This window comes from Hyperolius riggenbachi, chromosome 5 (assembly GCF_040937935.1).
Source record: "Hyperolius riggenbachi isolate aHypRig1 chromosome 5, aHypRig1.pri, whole genome shotgun sequence".
NCBI lineage: Eukaryota > Metazoa > Chordata > Amphibia > Anura > Hyperoliidae > Hyperolius > Hyperolius riggenbachi.
The window spans coordinates 114,206,395-114,219,229 of NC_090650.1; the positions used below are offsets into that span (position 1 = coordinate 114,206,395).

At 44.9% G+C, this 12,835-nt stretch overlaps 1 protein-coding gene across 8 annotated transcripts in view; it reads right to left on the minus strand.

The window, feature by feature from the left end:
- Positions 1-12,835, minus strand: part of THRB (thyroid hormone receptor beta) — a 479,584-nt gene that overhangs the window by 128,817 nt on the left and 337,932 nt on the right. The gene's annotated exons all lie outside the window — the stretch shown is intronic.

A 12,835-nucleotide genomic window follows, 5' to 3' on the forward strand; every position in this document is an offset into this window, starting at 1 on the left:
GATGTACAGTATGTCCACACATAGAAAATACATTCATACACAAGCAGGCTGTATACACCCTTCCTTTTGAATCTCAAGAGATTATTTGTGTGTTTCTTTCCCCCTGTTCTCATGCACTGAAGTTTCAGGCTGCTTGTTTCTTCCTGCAAACAGCTTTGCCCTTGTCTGTAATTCTTCAGTATGTGAAAGCCCAGCCAGCTCAGAGGACGATTTATCCAGCTTGTAAAAGATAAGAGAGAAGAGAGAAGCTGCTCTAATCCTAAATAACACACAGGCAGTGTGTATACAGGGGCCTGGAAGGGGGAGTTCATAGCAGAACCACAACACTGAAGAACTTGGCAGCCTTCCAGACACAGGCTGACAAGTCTGACAAGAGAGAGATAAGTTGATTTATTACAGAGATGGTGATAGTAGAACGTGCTGCAGTAAGCCAGAACACATTAGAATAGCTTTTTGAACTTGTAGGATGATAAAAAACAGAATGCAATTTTTGTTACGGAGTCTCTTTAATGGATAGCTCCCTTTTTTAAATCCTCTCAGATATCATTAATGACCCAATCTGTATATTTTCAAAAATATGCTGCTGCTCCTGTTACTGGGATGGCGCTTCCATAGGGGCAAACTAGGCAACTGCTCAGGGCCCTCAAGCCAGCTATAGGGCTTCGCCAAGTCTTCCTGTTAGTGTATAGTGGTCCCTGGGGCCCTGCAGAGACTGTGTCAGCAGAATGACTTACTTGTCAAAAATGTTCACTTTGCGCCTCCAATTGTGTAGGGGAAACCGCACGGCAGTGCACTGCCTTTTTCTACCTGAAGTCACATCAGCTAATGTGAACAAGCTCCAAGGGAGCTGTAAATGAAAGGATATGCAACTTTCCTATTTTGCCCTGGAAGTTACATAAAATGTGATATCCCCAACACTACACACATTTTCCCTCTTTTCAAATAGAAGCAAATATCTTAAGATGGCCATACGCAATACAATAAAATTATCCAATTTTATGTCAATTAAATAAAAACGATGAGTTGTGCAGAAAGGTTGACAGTTTATTTTTTTTTTAAGAAATCTGATCAAACTTCAAATTTTTTTTTTTTTTTTTTATAAAAGTCGGGAGTGGCAGATTTTTCTGATCAATCTTTGTGAAAATTGAATGGTGTCGGGTAGATTGTCAAACTTGTGATCTAAAGTCTAAAGCAATTTTCAATAATTTATTTTTATTAATGGGGAAAAAATAAACACAAGTGTATGGTATATTGGTCAGATTTTTCAAATGTTACAATCAGATAACAACAACTGATTGTAGTTTTTGAATTGAAAAGAAATATAAAAATTGTATGGTGTGTGGCCACCTTAAAGAGAACCTAAACTGAGAAGGATATGGACATTTCCTTTTGAAATAACACCAGTTGCCTGACTCTCCTGCTGATCCTGTGTCTCTAATACTTTCAGCCACAGCCCCTCAGCAAGCAAGCAGATCAGGTGCTCTGACTGGAGTCAGACTGGATTAGCTGCATGCTTGTTTCTGGTGTTATTCAGACACTACCACAGCCAAATAGATCAGCAGGGCTGCCAAGCAACTGGTATTGTTTGAAAGGAAACATCCATATTCCTCTCAGTTTAATTTCCCTTTAAGGCTACTTATACACTTTCCTGAGGCAAGACTGTCCAAGGACAATCGCACCACACCATTTTGCATCCATTATATATCCTGTGGCAGACTGTGCCCCGACAGGATAATTTCCCTATCTCTGCCCCTCCCCCCCCCCCACTCAGTGATGTGCTTCCTGCTGGACAGGAAGTACATCACTGGGTTTTTGATGATCAGCACATGCAGGCTGCAACACTATCGCAACAATCTATAATAGATTGTTGTGGTGCCATTAACTCTAATGCAATCATGCGCCGAGAGGTATCCCTCGTACAGCTCGGCAATGAACTGCATCATTCGAAGCATTGTGGCCAATCTTGTTGAGGATAATAGCCGCTGCAATGGGGGAGTGTACTGCGACGCAAGAGTGTGAAAGGGGCCTTAGACATTTGCTGGGCTTCCAATGTAATTTTGTTGCATTTAACTGTTGCAATTGACAGGGCCGGTTCTCTAATGAAGCAAGGTGAAACATTTACATCAGGCGCAGAGATTACAGAGGCAGTATTTTTGTAACAGCATGCAGTCAGAGTAGGGGGAGAAGCGAAAGGAGAGTGAGGTGAAGAGTTCATCATTGGGGAAATGCAGCTTGTTGTGCTGTGTGAGGAGTCTGACAGTGAGTGAGGAGGGGGAGGCAGGAGAGCAGCAGTGTTTCATTTGACTTGCACAGCAGAAGGAAGGAGGTGGCACTGCAGTTCTGACTAAGGAGGGGGGTTCATCCTCACAAGTTTGCCTCAGCCAGCAAAAAGTCCAGAACCAGCCCTGGCAGTTGATCTCCAAACAAAACATCAACAGTTTTTCCCCTCTGACCTCAGCCCTGTTCAGATTTGAGACCTGCTAAAACCTTTATTATCCAAAAGCCCACAAACTGAACATAGGCGTATTTGAAAAAGACAAGTGACTGACAGGTCCGTTTTATAGCTCTCCTAAGCTTGGGGCAGAATGTCCCCAATATCTCCAGGTAAACCAGGTTAAAAGCATGCATTTACAGAAATCATAAAGATGTAGCCCACATTTTGAATCCATTTGCTATTCTACAGCTGCATTTTACATATAAATGTGTTTTTAGCAAAGACCAAATATCAAATGCTACTATTAACATACAAAAAAAATATTATACACAACATTCGATTCTGCAGCTAGATTGAAGTGTTTTTGAGTTGTCAGCATCTCACCTCAGAATTGACATCCTGTATTTATTTACATGGCTAAAAGGAAAGTTTTAAAGTCACAGAATCATTCATTACATAAGAAAAAAATGTAACAATAAACTTCACACTTAAAAAAGAACTGCAGCAATTACTAAATGATAGTGATGAGCTATAGTTCCCCATAGTAGTAATTGTGCAGTGAAATTTGCAATTGCGATCAGGGGTGTAACTGTAATTCGCTGGGCCCCCCAGTTAGACCCCAGTAAGTCACGATATTAGGTCGTTTCCAGCCCCCCTGTTCTCGATTAGGTAGAGCAAGCTGCAGCAGAGCATTAAACTTGACCTGCCCCCGGTGGCAGGACAGGTCCTCCTCACTACTCTTCAGTGCAGCTCCGCCCAGTTTCCATTTATGGAATTGAGCCAGATGGGCTAGCATTTGCTTGTGTACATATCAAGGAGCACTGGGTGCCCATGACCTAGTCACCACATTGTCCTACCTTGGGCCACTTTTTGTTGGTACTAATTACTGCTTAACAGGGAGGCACCACAAAAGTTGCCATTGTAGAAAGTCTCTGATCACTCATGTTGCCATCATCTATATGCTTGCGCATTTTACTTCTTTCAACATATACATTCAAGAATGGACTGGTGACTGCTATATTCCATCGCTTGACAGATGTCATTGTAACAAAATATTCAGCTGTGCTTTTACTGTTATTGCTGATCGTTGTATTGCAGAAGGTGGATAATGAATCCCACTATTGCCAAAAACAATTGAGCATTGTGGAGTTATGCATGGCCAGAACCAAAAGCCAGCAGCCAGAATCAGACACCAGCACAGCCAGAACCAGACACCAGCACACCAGAACCAACAGCCAGCAGCCGGAACCAGTCACCAGCACAGCCAGAACCAGCAGCCAGAACCAGACACCAGCACACCAGAACCAACAGCCAGCAGCCAGGATCAGACACCAGCACAGCCCAAACCAGTCAGCAGCACAGCCAGAACCAACAGCCAGAACCAGATAACAGCACATCAGAACCAACAGCCAGCAGCCAGAACCAGACACCAGCAAAGCCAGAACCAGACACCAGAACCAACAGCCAGCAGCCGGAACCAGCCACCAGCATAGCCAGAAACAGCAGCCAGAACCAGACACCAGCACAGCCAGAAACAACAGCCTGCAGCCTGAACCAGACACCAGCACAGCCAGAACCAGCAGCCAGAACCAGACACCAGCACACCAGAACCAACAGCCAGCAGTCAGAACAAGTCACCAGTATAGCCAAAAACAGCGGCCAGAACCAGTCACCAGCACAGCAAGAAACAAGTACCAGCAGTCAGAACCAGATACCAGCGCAGCCAGAAACAACAGCCAGCAGTCAGAACCAGTCACCAAGACACTCAAAACCAACAGCCAGCAGCAAGAACTAGTCACCAGCACAGCCAGAATCAACATCCAGCAGCCAGAACCAGTTATCAGCACAGCCAGAACCAACGGCCAGCAACCAGAACCAAACACCAGCACTGCCAGAACCAACAGACAGTAGCCAGAACCAACAGACAGTAGCCAGAACCAGACACCAGTGCAGCCAGAACCAACAGCCAGAAGCCAAAACCAGTCAGTATCCAGAACCAGTCACCAGCATTGCCATAACCAACAGCCAGAACCAGACATGGCACAGCCAGAACCATCAGCCAGCAGCCTGAACCAGACACCAGCACAGCCGAAACCAGCAGCCAGAACCAGACACCAGCACACCAGAACCAACAGCCAGCAGCCAGAATCAGACACCAGCAAAGCCAGAACCAGACACCAGTGCAGCCAGAACCAACAGCCAGAAGCCAAAGCCAGTCAGTATCCAGAACCAGTCACCAGCATTGCCATAACCAACAGCCAGAACCAGACATGGCACAGCCAGAACCAACAGCCAGCAGCCTGAACCAGACACCAGCACAGCCAGAACCAGCAGCCAGAACCAGACACCAGCACACCAGAACCAACAGCCAGCAGCCATAATCAGACACCAGCAAAGCCAGAACCAGACATCAGCACACCAGAACCAACAGCCAGCAGCCAGAACCAGACACCAGCACAGCCAAAACCAGTCAGCAGCACAGCCAGAACCAACAGTCAGAACCAGATAACAGCACACCAGAACCAACAGCCAGCAGCCAGAACCAGACACCAGCACAGCCAGAACCAGACACCAGCACACCAGAACCAACAGCCAGCAGCCGGAACCAGCCACCAGCATAGCCAGAAACAGCAGCCAGAACCAGACACCAGCACAGCCAGAAACAACAGCCAGTAGCCTGAACAAGTCACCAGTACAGCCAAAAACAGCGGCCAGAACCAGTCACCAGTACAGCAAGAAACAAGTACCAGCAGTCAGAACCAGATACCAGCACAGCCAGAATCAACATCCAGCAGCCAGAACCAGTCATCAGCACAGCCAGAACCAAAGGCCAGCAACCAGAACCAGCACTGCCAAAACCAACAGCCAGTAGCCAGAACCAGACACCAGCACTGCCAGAACCAACAGACAGTAGCCAGAACCAACAGACAGTAGCCAGAACCAAACACCAGTGCAGCCAGAACCAACAGCCAGAAGCCAAAACCAGTCAGTATCCAGAACCAGTCACCAGCATTGCCATAACCAACAGCCAGAACCAGACATGGCACAGCCAGAACCAACAGCCAGCAGCCTGAACCAGACATCAGCACAGCCAGAACAGACAGCTGGTGGCCAGAATCCATCATCAGCACAGCCAGAACCAACAGCTGCTGATCATTTCCAGCAGCAATCAATGTCAGAATAGTACCAGACACTTGTACTAGCCAAGCAGTGACAGGGCGGCACTAGCCAACACCAGTAGGTAATGCAAAGCCTTACCAGCACCAGCCCAGCAATTGCAGCACCAGACCTGACCGCCAGACAAACAGGCCGGCTAGCAAGTCCACACAGCAAATATTGTAAGCCAGCCCACTACAGTCACACAGTAGAGATACTAAATATCGTAAGTTGCCAATAATTCTGGCTTACATGCAAATGTGATGCTAATTGTATGCGGCTTAGAGTTGGGCCAATCAAAAGCACTTTCTGTCAGCTTTGACTGGCCCAATTCCAAGCTGCATACAATTTGCTTTAACTTTCTAAGCAGGTCACAGTTATCAGCATCTCATTCTCAATCTCTATCAAAGAGCTTTCTAACAAAGTACAGACATTTAGGGCCCGTTCTCATTTGGGTGAATAGCGGGTGATTTCTGCTAATCGCCCAAGCACTAGGGCTTTTTAAAGCACTAGCGCAATATTAACCTACTAGTGGACCTAAGCCCGTTTAAAAACGGGCTCTAGGTCTTTTTTTACCGCCACTGCCAGTCACTGCTCACCGCGCGCCCGCCGCGGCGTACGCAACAGCCCGCCCACCCACCTCGCTCCCTGGTCCCGTCCAGCTGTTCGTTACTGCGCACATGCACAGTAACAAAATAACAGGGACAGCTGCTGGACGCAGCGACAGTAGGGGATTATTATAGAGGATGGCATCTCACTGCCACGGATTGCGTGTGTTTCGCGATTAGCGGCAATCGCAGACCGTGTTCCTTGCAGCATTTTGCTGCGATCCTGGAGCGATCGTGATACAGTGCTTATAAAAGCGCTGATCGCGATCGCTCTGAATCACGAGAGTGTACAGTGATTTTACTGTGCTAATCGTGGTAAAATCACCAGTGCAAAACGGTTTTGTGCTTTTAAGTGTGAATGGGCCCTTACTGCTCAGTATTCAGAGAATATTCTGGTTATTTCAGGCAAATGTTGATAAGTTGCTGTGGTATGTCATACAATTGTGAAGGTCTGATGTGGTGTATCGCAACTTGGGAAAGCATGGGACCTGCTGTGTTATATTGTACATTTCATGTTATATGGAGAAACAAGAAATATTATTATTTTGCACCACCTTGTGGACATTTGTATTATTGCCACCATTGAACAGTATCATTAAAGTCTGAGTAGCTATGTAAACTATAAACAAATAAATAAATATTTATTTTCTCACTTAGCTGCATATAAAATACAGTTTTGACTTGAATAAAGGCTGCACAGACAAAAATAATACAATGAACAAAATTACTGAGGATGATTTAATGTCTTAATGTTTCAAAGAAGTTACTATTGAAACTGCCAATAACAGAAGCAAACTAGTACTGCTTTCCAACCAGTGGTCAAGTTGAAATTCAGTAGTCTTCAACTTTTAAAGCTCTTTATATTACATTCTGAAATGTTTCAAACAGGCTATACACTTAACCTCCTTGCCGGTTATCCCGAGCTCAGCTCGGGGTAACCTGCGCAGGAGGATTTCTCAGGCCCTGCTGGGCCGATTTGCATAATTTTTTTCCCTACACGCAGCTAGCACTTTGCTAGCTGCGTGTAGTACGCGATCGCCGCCGCTACCCGCCGATTCGCCGCTACCCGCCGAGCCGCCTCCCCCCCCAGACCCCTGCGCAGCCTGGCCATTCAGGGCCAGGCAGCGCTGAGGGGTGGCTCGGGATTCCCTATGACGTCCCGACGTCGATGACGTCGGTGACGTCATCCCGCCCCGTCACCATGGCGACCGGGGAAGCCCAGCAGGAAATCCCGTTCTGAACGGGATTTCCTTCTTACTCCGATCGCCGGAAGCGATCGGAGTGGCTGCAGAGCTGCTGCTGCTCAGCGGCTATCATGTAGCGAGCCCTGGGCTTGCTACATGATTTTAAAAAAATAAAAATTGAAAAAAAAAGTGCTGCGCTGCCTCCTTGCCGGGGGAATTAGACTGGCAAGGAGGTTAAAGAGTACCTGAGATGGGGCAGGGGAGACTTGCGCAGGCGACTTGCCAGTAGAGCGACCCGACAACGATCGGCTATTTGCGCCTATCTCCGAGGCGGAGAGCCAATACTGCACCTGCGCGGGAGACGGGAAGGTAAATATTTACATCCCCGCTGTTCGGGGAGCTTTATCGCCGCTGCCGTGGGACCAAGGAGGACGGGGGAAGCCTCAATAAGATCCGGAGGCTTCCCCCTCCCGAGGTGAGTACCCCCCCCCCCCCCCCGTGAGAATTTTTTCATTACAGGTTTTGTTTAAAGCTAATGTAACCTGGGTTAGTTAAAAAAAAAGTCCGATACTCACCAAAGGAGAGGGAGGGCTCGGTCCTAATGAGCCATCCCTCTCCTCTCCTGATGTCCCCGGTGCTGCGCTCGCTCCTCCGTTCTTGTCCCACGCCGAGGGGACTTCGGAAGTCTTCGGGAGCCGAGTCCTTCCAAAGACAGGTGGTGCACATGCGAATGCGTCATAGAGGACACGCGCGCATGCGCAGTGTTATCGCGGCCCGTCTTCGGGAGCACTCGGGCTCCCGAAGCATCTCCGAAGCCTCCATTCGGCCGGGAGACAGCGGTATTTGACAGCAGCGGGCACCGGGAGAGGAGAGGGAGTGCTCTATGGGACCCAGAGCCTCCCTCTCCTTAGGTGAGTATCTGACTTTTTTTTTTACAACCCGGTTCCCATTAGCTTTAAGAACATAGTCTGATACTGACAGACAGACAGAACATTTATATTGCGCTTTTCTCCTGGCGGACTCAAAGCGCCAGAGCTGCAGCCACTAGGACGCGCTCTATAGGCAGTAGCAGTGTTAGGGAGACTTGCCGAAGGTCTCTGGTGACCGAATCCGCTCACCGGATCCTTTTGGCTCAGAACGCTAATGTGAACAGGGCCTTAAACTTATTTTTTTTAGCCTTTAGTAACCCTTTAGTGCCAACTGTTGTTTCATCCAGTTCAGCATTTTGCATGACATACTTTGCATATACATATACCTAATAAGTCACCATAGTTAGAAAAAAAACAAAAAAAAATTCAATGTGTAATGCATATAACAAAATTACACAGTTTTTTCCCTGAATCGTTAAAATGCAAACAATGTACTTTATCAGCACCTCAGAAATGCATAATAGAATAGATACACGTGTGAACAATTCTAGTCCAGAACAAAGGCTGTGGGCTCTGGTTTATAGATGCCATTGTGATACTGTAATGTTGTCCGTGTTTCTGTGTATTTTGTTTTCAGTTTGCTTTGGCAATCAGAAGGGAAATGAACAGTGTGTTGTTGGCTGCTGTGCTCACATTTATGGGGAAATAGGCTTCACTTCACACGAAAATGCATTTCATCTGCATCCCATCATTTCAGGAAGAATATACTACATTTCACATGTGCTTTTGTTTTCCCAGGACCGTCCCTGGTGGATGAAAAGACCTGCAAAAAATGGGCAAGGTGTGCAAACATTTGTGACATCGGGCTCAAAGTCCAGCTCCATTCACAAAAGTCATGTGTTGGCACTTAGTAGCAAAGCTTGTTTTGTTCTGTGCACTTATTATCCTTTATTTATGTACTGCCAATATCTTCCATGGCGATGTACACATAGTTACATAGTTACATATAGTTACATAGTTATTTTGGTTGAAAAAAGACATACGTCCATCAAGTTCAACCAGTACAAAGTACAACTCCAGCCCGTCCCCCACATACCCCTGTTGATCCAGAGGAAGGCGAAAAAACCCTTACAAGGCATGGTCCAATTAGCCCCAAAAGGGAAAAATTCCTTCCTGACTCCAGATGGCAATCGGATAAAATCCCTGGATCAACATCATTAGGCATAACCTAGTAATTGTAGCCATGGATGTCTTTCAACGCAAGGAAAGCATCTAAGCCCCCTTTAAATGCAGGTATAGAGTTTGCCATAACGACTTCCTGTGGCAATGCATTCCACATCTTAATCACTCTTACTGTAAAGAACCCTTTCCTAAATAAATGGCTAAAACGTTTTTCCTCCATGCGCAGATCATGTCCTCTAGTCCTTTGAGAAGGCCTAGGGACAAAAAGCTCATCCGCCAAGCTATTATATTGCCCTCTGATGTATTTATACATGTTAATTAGATCTCCTCTAAGGCGTCTTTTCTCTAGACTAAATAAACCCAGTTTATCTAACCTTTCTTGGTAAGCGAGACCTTCCATCCCACGTATCAATTTTGTAGCTCGTCTCTGCACCTGCTCCAAAACTGCAATATCTTTTTTGTAATGTGGTGCCCAGAACTGAATTCCATATTCCAGATGTGGCCTTACTAGAGAGTTAAACAGGGGAAATATTATGCTAGCATCTCGAGTTTTTATTTCCCTTTTAATGCATCCCAAAATTTTGTTCGCTTTAGCTGCAGCGGCTTGGCATTGAGTAAGATTATTTAACTTGTTGTCGATGAGTACTCCTAAGTCCTTCTCCAAGTTTGATGTCCCCAACTGTATCCCATTTATTTTGTATGGTGCTAGACCATTGGTACGACCAAAATGCATGACTTTACATTTGTCAACATTGAACTTCATCTGCCATGTATGTGCCCATATAGCCATCCTATCCAGATCCTGTTGCAATATGACACTATCTTCCTGAGAGTTGATGATTCTGCACAATTTTGTATCATCTGCAAAAATAGCAACATTGCTCACTACTGCATCTACTAGGTCATTAATAAATAAATTGAAGAGCACTGGACCCAGTACAGACCCCTGTGGGACCCCACTGCTAACAGTCTCCCATTTTGAGTACGATCCTTTGACCACAACTCTTTGTTTTCTGTCCATTAGCCAGTTCCCTATCCATGCACACAAACTCTTCCCCAGTCCTTGCATCCTCAATTTTTGCACCAGACTTCTGTGGGGAACAGTGTCGAAGGCCTTTGCAAAGTCCAAGTATATCACATCTACAGCATTCCCAATAGATATTTTACAAACCGGCTCCATGGACAAACGAGGGCAATGCAAATAAACACATTGGCCCTTATTCAATTAACTTTATTTCTTCTAAGTTTTCTCCTAAGAGATAATTTTTTTTACAATTTGTTTAAAATAGCTTCTCAGCACTCTGCAATTAAAAAAGTACCAAACAGTAGGTGAAGAAGTACCGGCAAAACTACTATGAGTATTTTCTTGCTTGCTTGTGGCTTAACACACATTTTATTGATAAGGTGTAAAACTATCTCCTAGGAGAAAACGTGGGAGAAACAGTGAATTGAATAAGGGCAATGGACTTTTCTAAATGTGCTGCTAAGGATTTCCATTGGTTCAGATATATGGACCAATAGGACGCCTCAACAAGAAATTAAAATATGTTGAGTGTTCAGATTAATGACTGGTGGGCAAGTGACTGCTGAGAAGGACAGGGAAGTGTTCTGCAAGGAAGAAAGAAGATCTACAGAAGCACCGATGAACAAAGAAGAAAATAACATGGAAATCAATGTGTGTAATGCTCTATTGCAAATAGGTAAGGGCTCAGAAATAACCTTTTGACCTATTTAACTGGGTGGAGGTGGCTGTTTGATTGCCCCTATATTAACCCTTCTGAACCGCAGTAATTAAAATCTACACCCTGTTTACGGCTGCTTATTCCTGCCAGGGCGTAGAATTAAATTATTGTGCTGCAGCACTCTCCTGTCGCTGCAGGCCACGCGCTCTGCCGTCGCTATGACGATAGAGCTCTGTGAGCCGATCAGGATCCAATATCATTGGCTCCTGACCACATGGTCACTGTGAGTCAATCTCACCATTATAGGCCCTGTTATTTGGTACCAGCAGCCTCTGGTACTTAGGTAGTTACGTTTAAATTGCTCGCAAACACTGCAAGTAACCCCTCCATATTATTACCACCTTTTGGTCTGACACATGGGCAACAATAATGCCCTTATTCTGTGACTTTAAAACTGCCTTGAGATCCCCCCCCCCCCCCCCCTTTAATCATTACATGTTTGGATCTGTTGTTCTAAGTAATAAAATTGACCTTCACTACACTGTTCTCCAACCATGAGGTTGATGTTATGGACTCTGCTAATGTTGTGTTCGCATAAAAGGTTCTATAGGTTTCCACCTGACTTTGCAAATCCTATTTTAGAGGGTTAATTTCTTTATTAACAAATTAACATTACAGATGTACTTATATCCTCTATTTGGTTAAGTCTGTTTATACTTTACACATTTGTACTGAATTTTCTTGTAGTGTAAAAACTCAATAAAAACAATTAAAAAAAAATGACCTTGAGCAGTGTTGTGCAGGCTTTGCACATCCCTGCACTGCATCTAGTGCTGCGACCAGTACCCCTCTTCTGAAATACATTTTTTTTTGTGTAACCTAATTGAATTTGATTAACTTATTATTGGAGTATAAAAGCAGAAGCACCATCTGCACAGTCCTCCTCATACCAATACGGAATCAGATCCAACCTGGCACATCAGTAATCCTTATATTTCTGCCCACCATCTGATCGCATCCAGATACATTTAACATTTTATGCTATGGCCATATTCCTTTTAATAACACCATTTCACTCTCGAATATATATTTTGCCCCGTTTTGTAGATAAATCACATAAAACAGAGTTTTTTCTTATGAAAATCTAATCCTCAGTGTTCAATAGTATTAAACATTGATGTGATCATTTGTGCTTTACAGCCTGTGTTTTTTTTCCTCTTCGCGTTGCGCATTTAGGCATTAATAAGCCTCGATTCATATTCTGCAGGATGCTGGCAGAGATATCATATGTAAATGAGCAAATCACAGTAATTGAGGCTTAAAAGTAGTGCAAACACTTCAGGTAAAAAGTACAAGAAGAACATAATGATTTCCTTATTCAAAGCCCATTGATGTGGCATAAAGGTCATTAAGCGGTCAAATAACCATGGAATTTGTTGACCTTTTTTATGTATTAAAAAATGTTAATAAATGCATAGCAGCAAGGAGGATCACATAATCTCTATGATTATGAAATGTGGTTTTGAGTTTTTCAGGAATATGGTGTGAATGCAATTTAATGCATATATGCTGGTATGGCCTGGCAGCTAGATGGTGTGGACCAGAGCAGGATCATCCACCAGGAACCCTAGGCAGGTGCTTGGGGACTAGTGGGTGTCAAGGGGTCCACCTGCCACCTTCTTTGACCTCTCTCCATTCAGCTTACCAAAAAGACCACAAG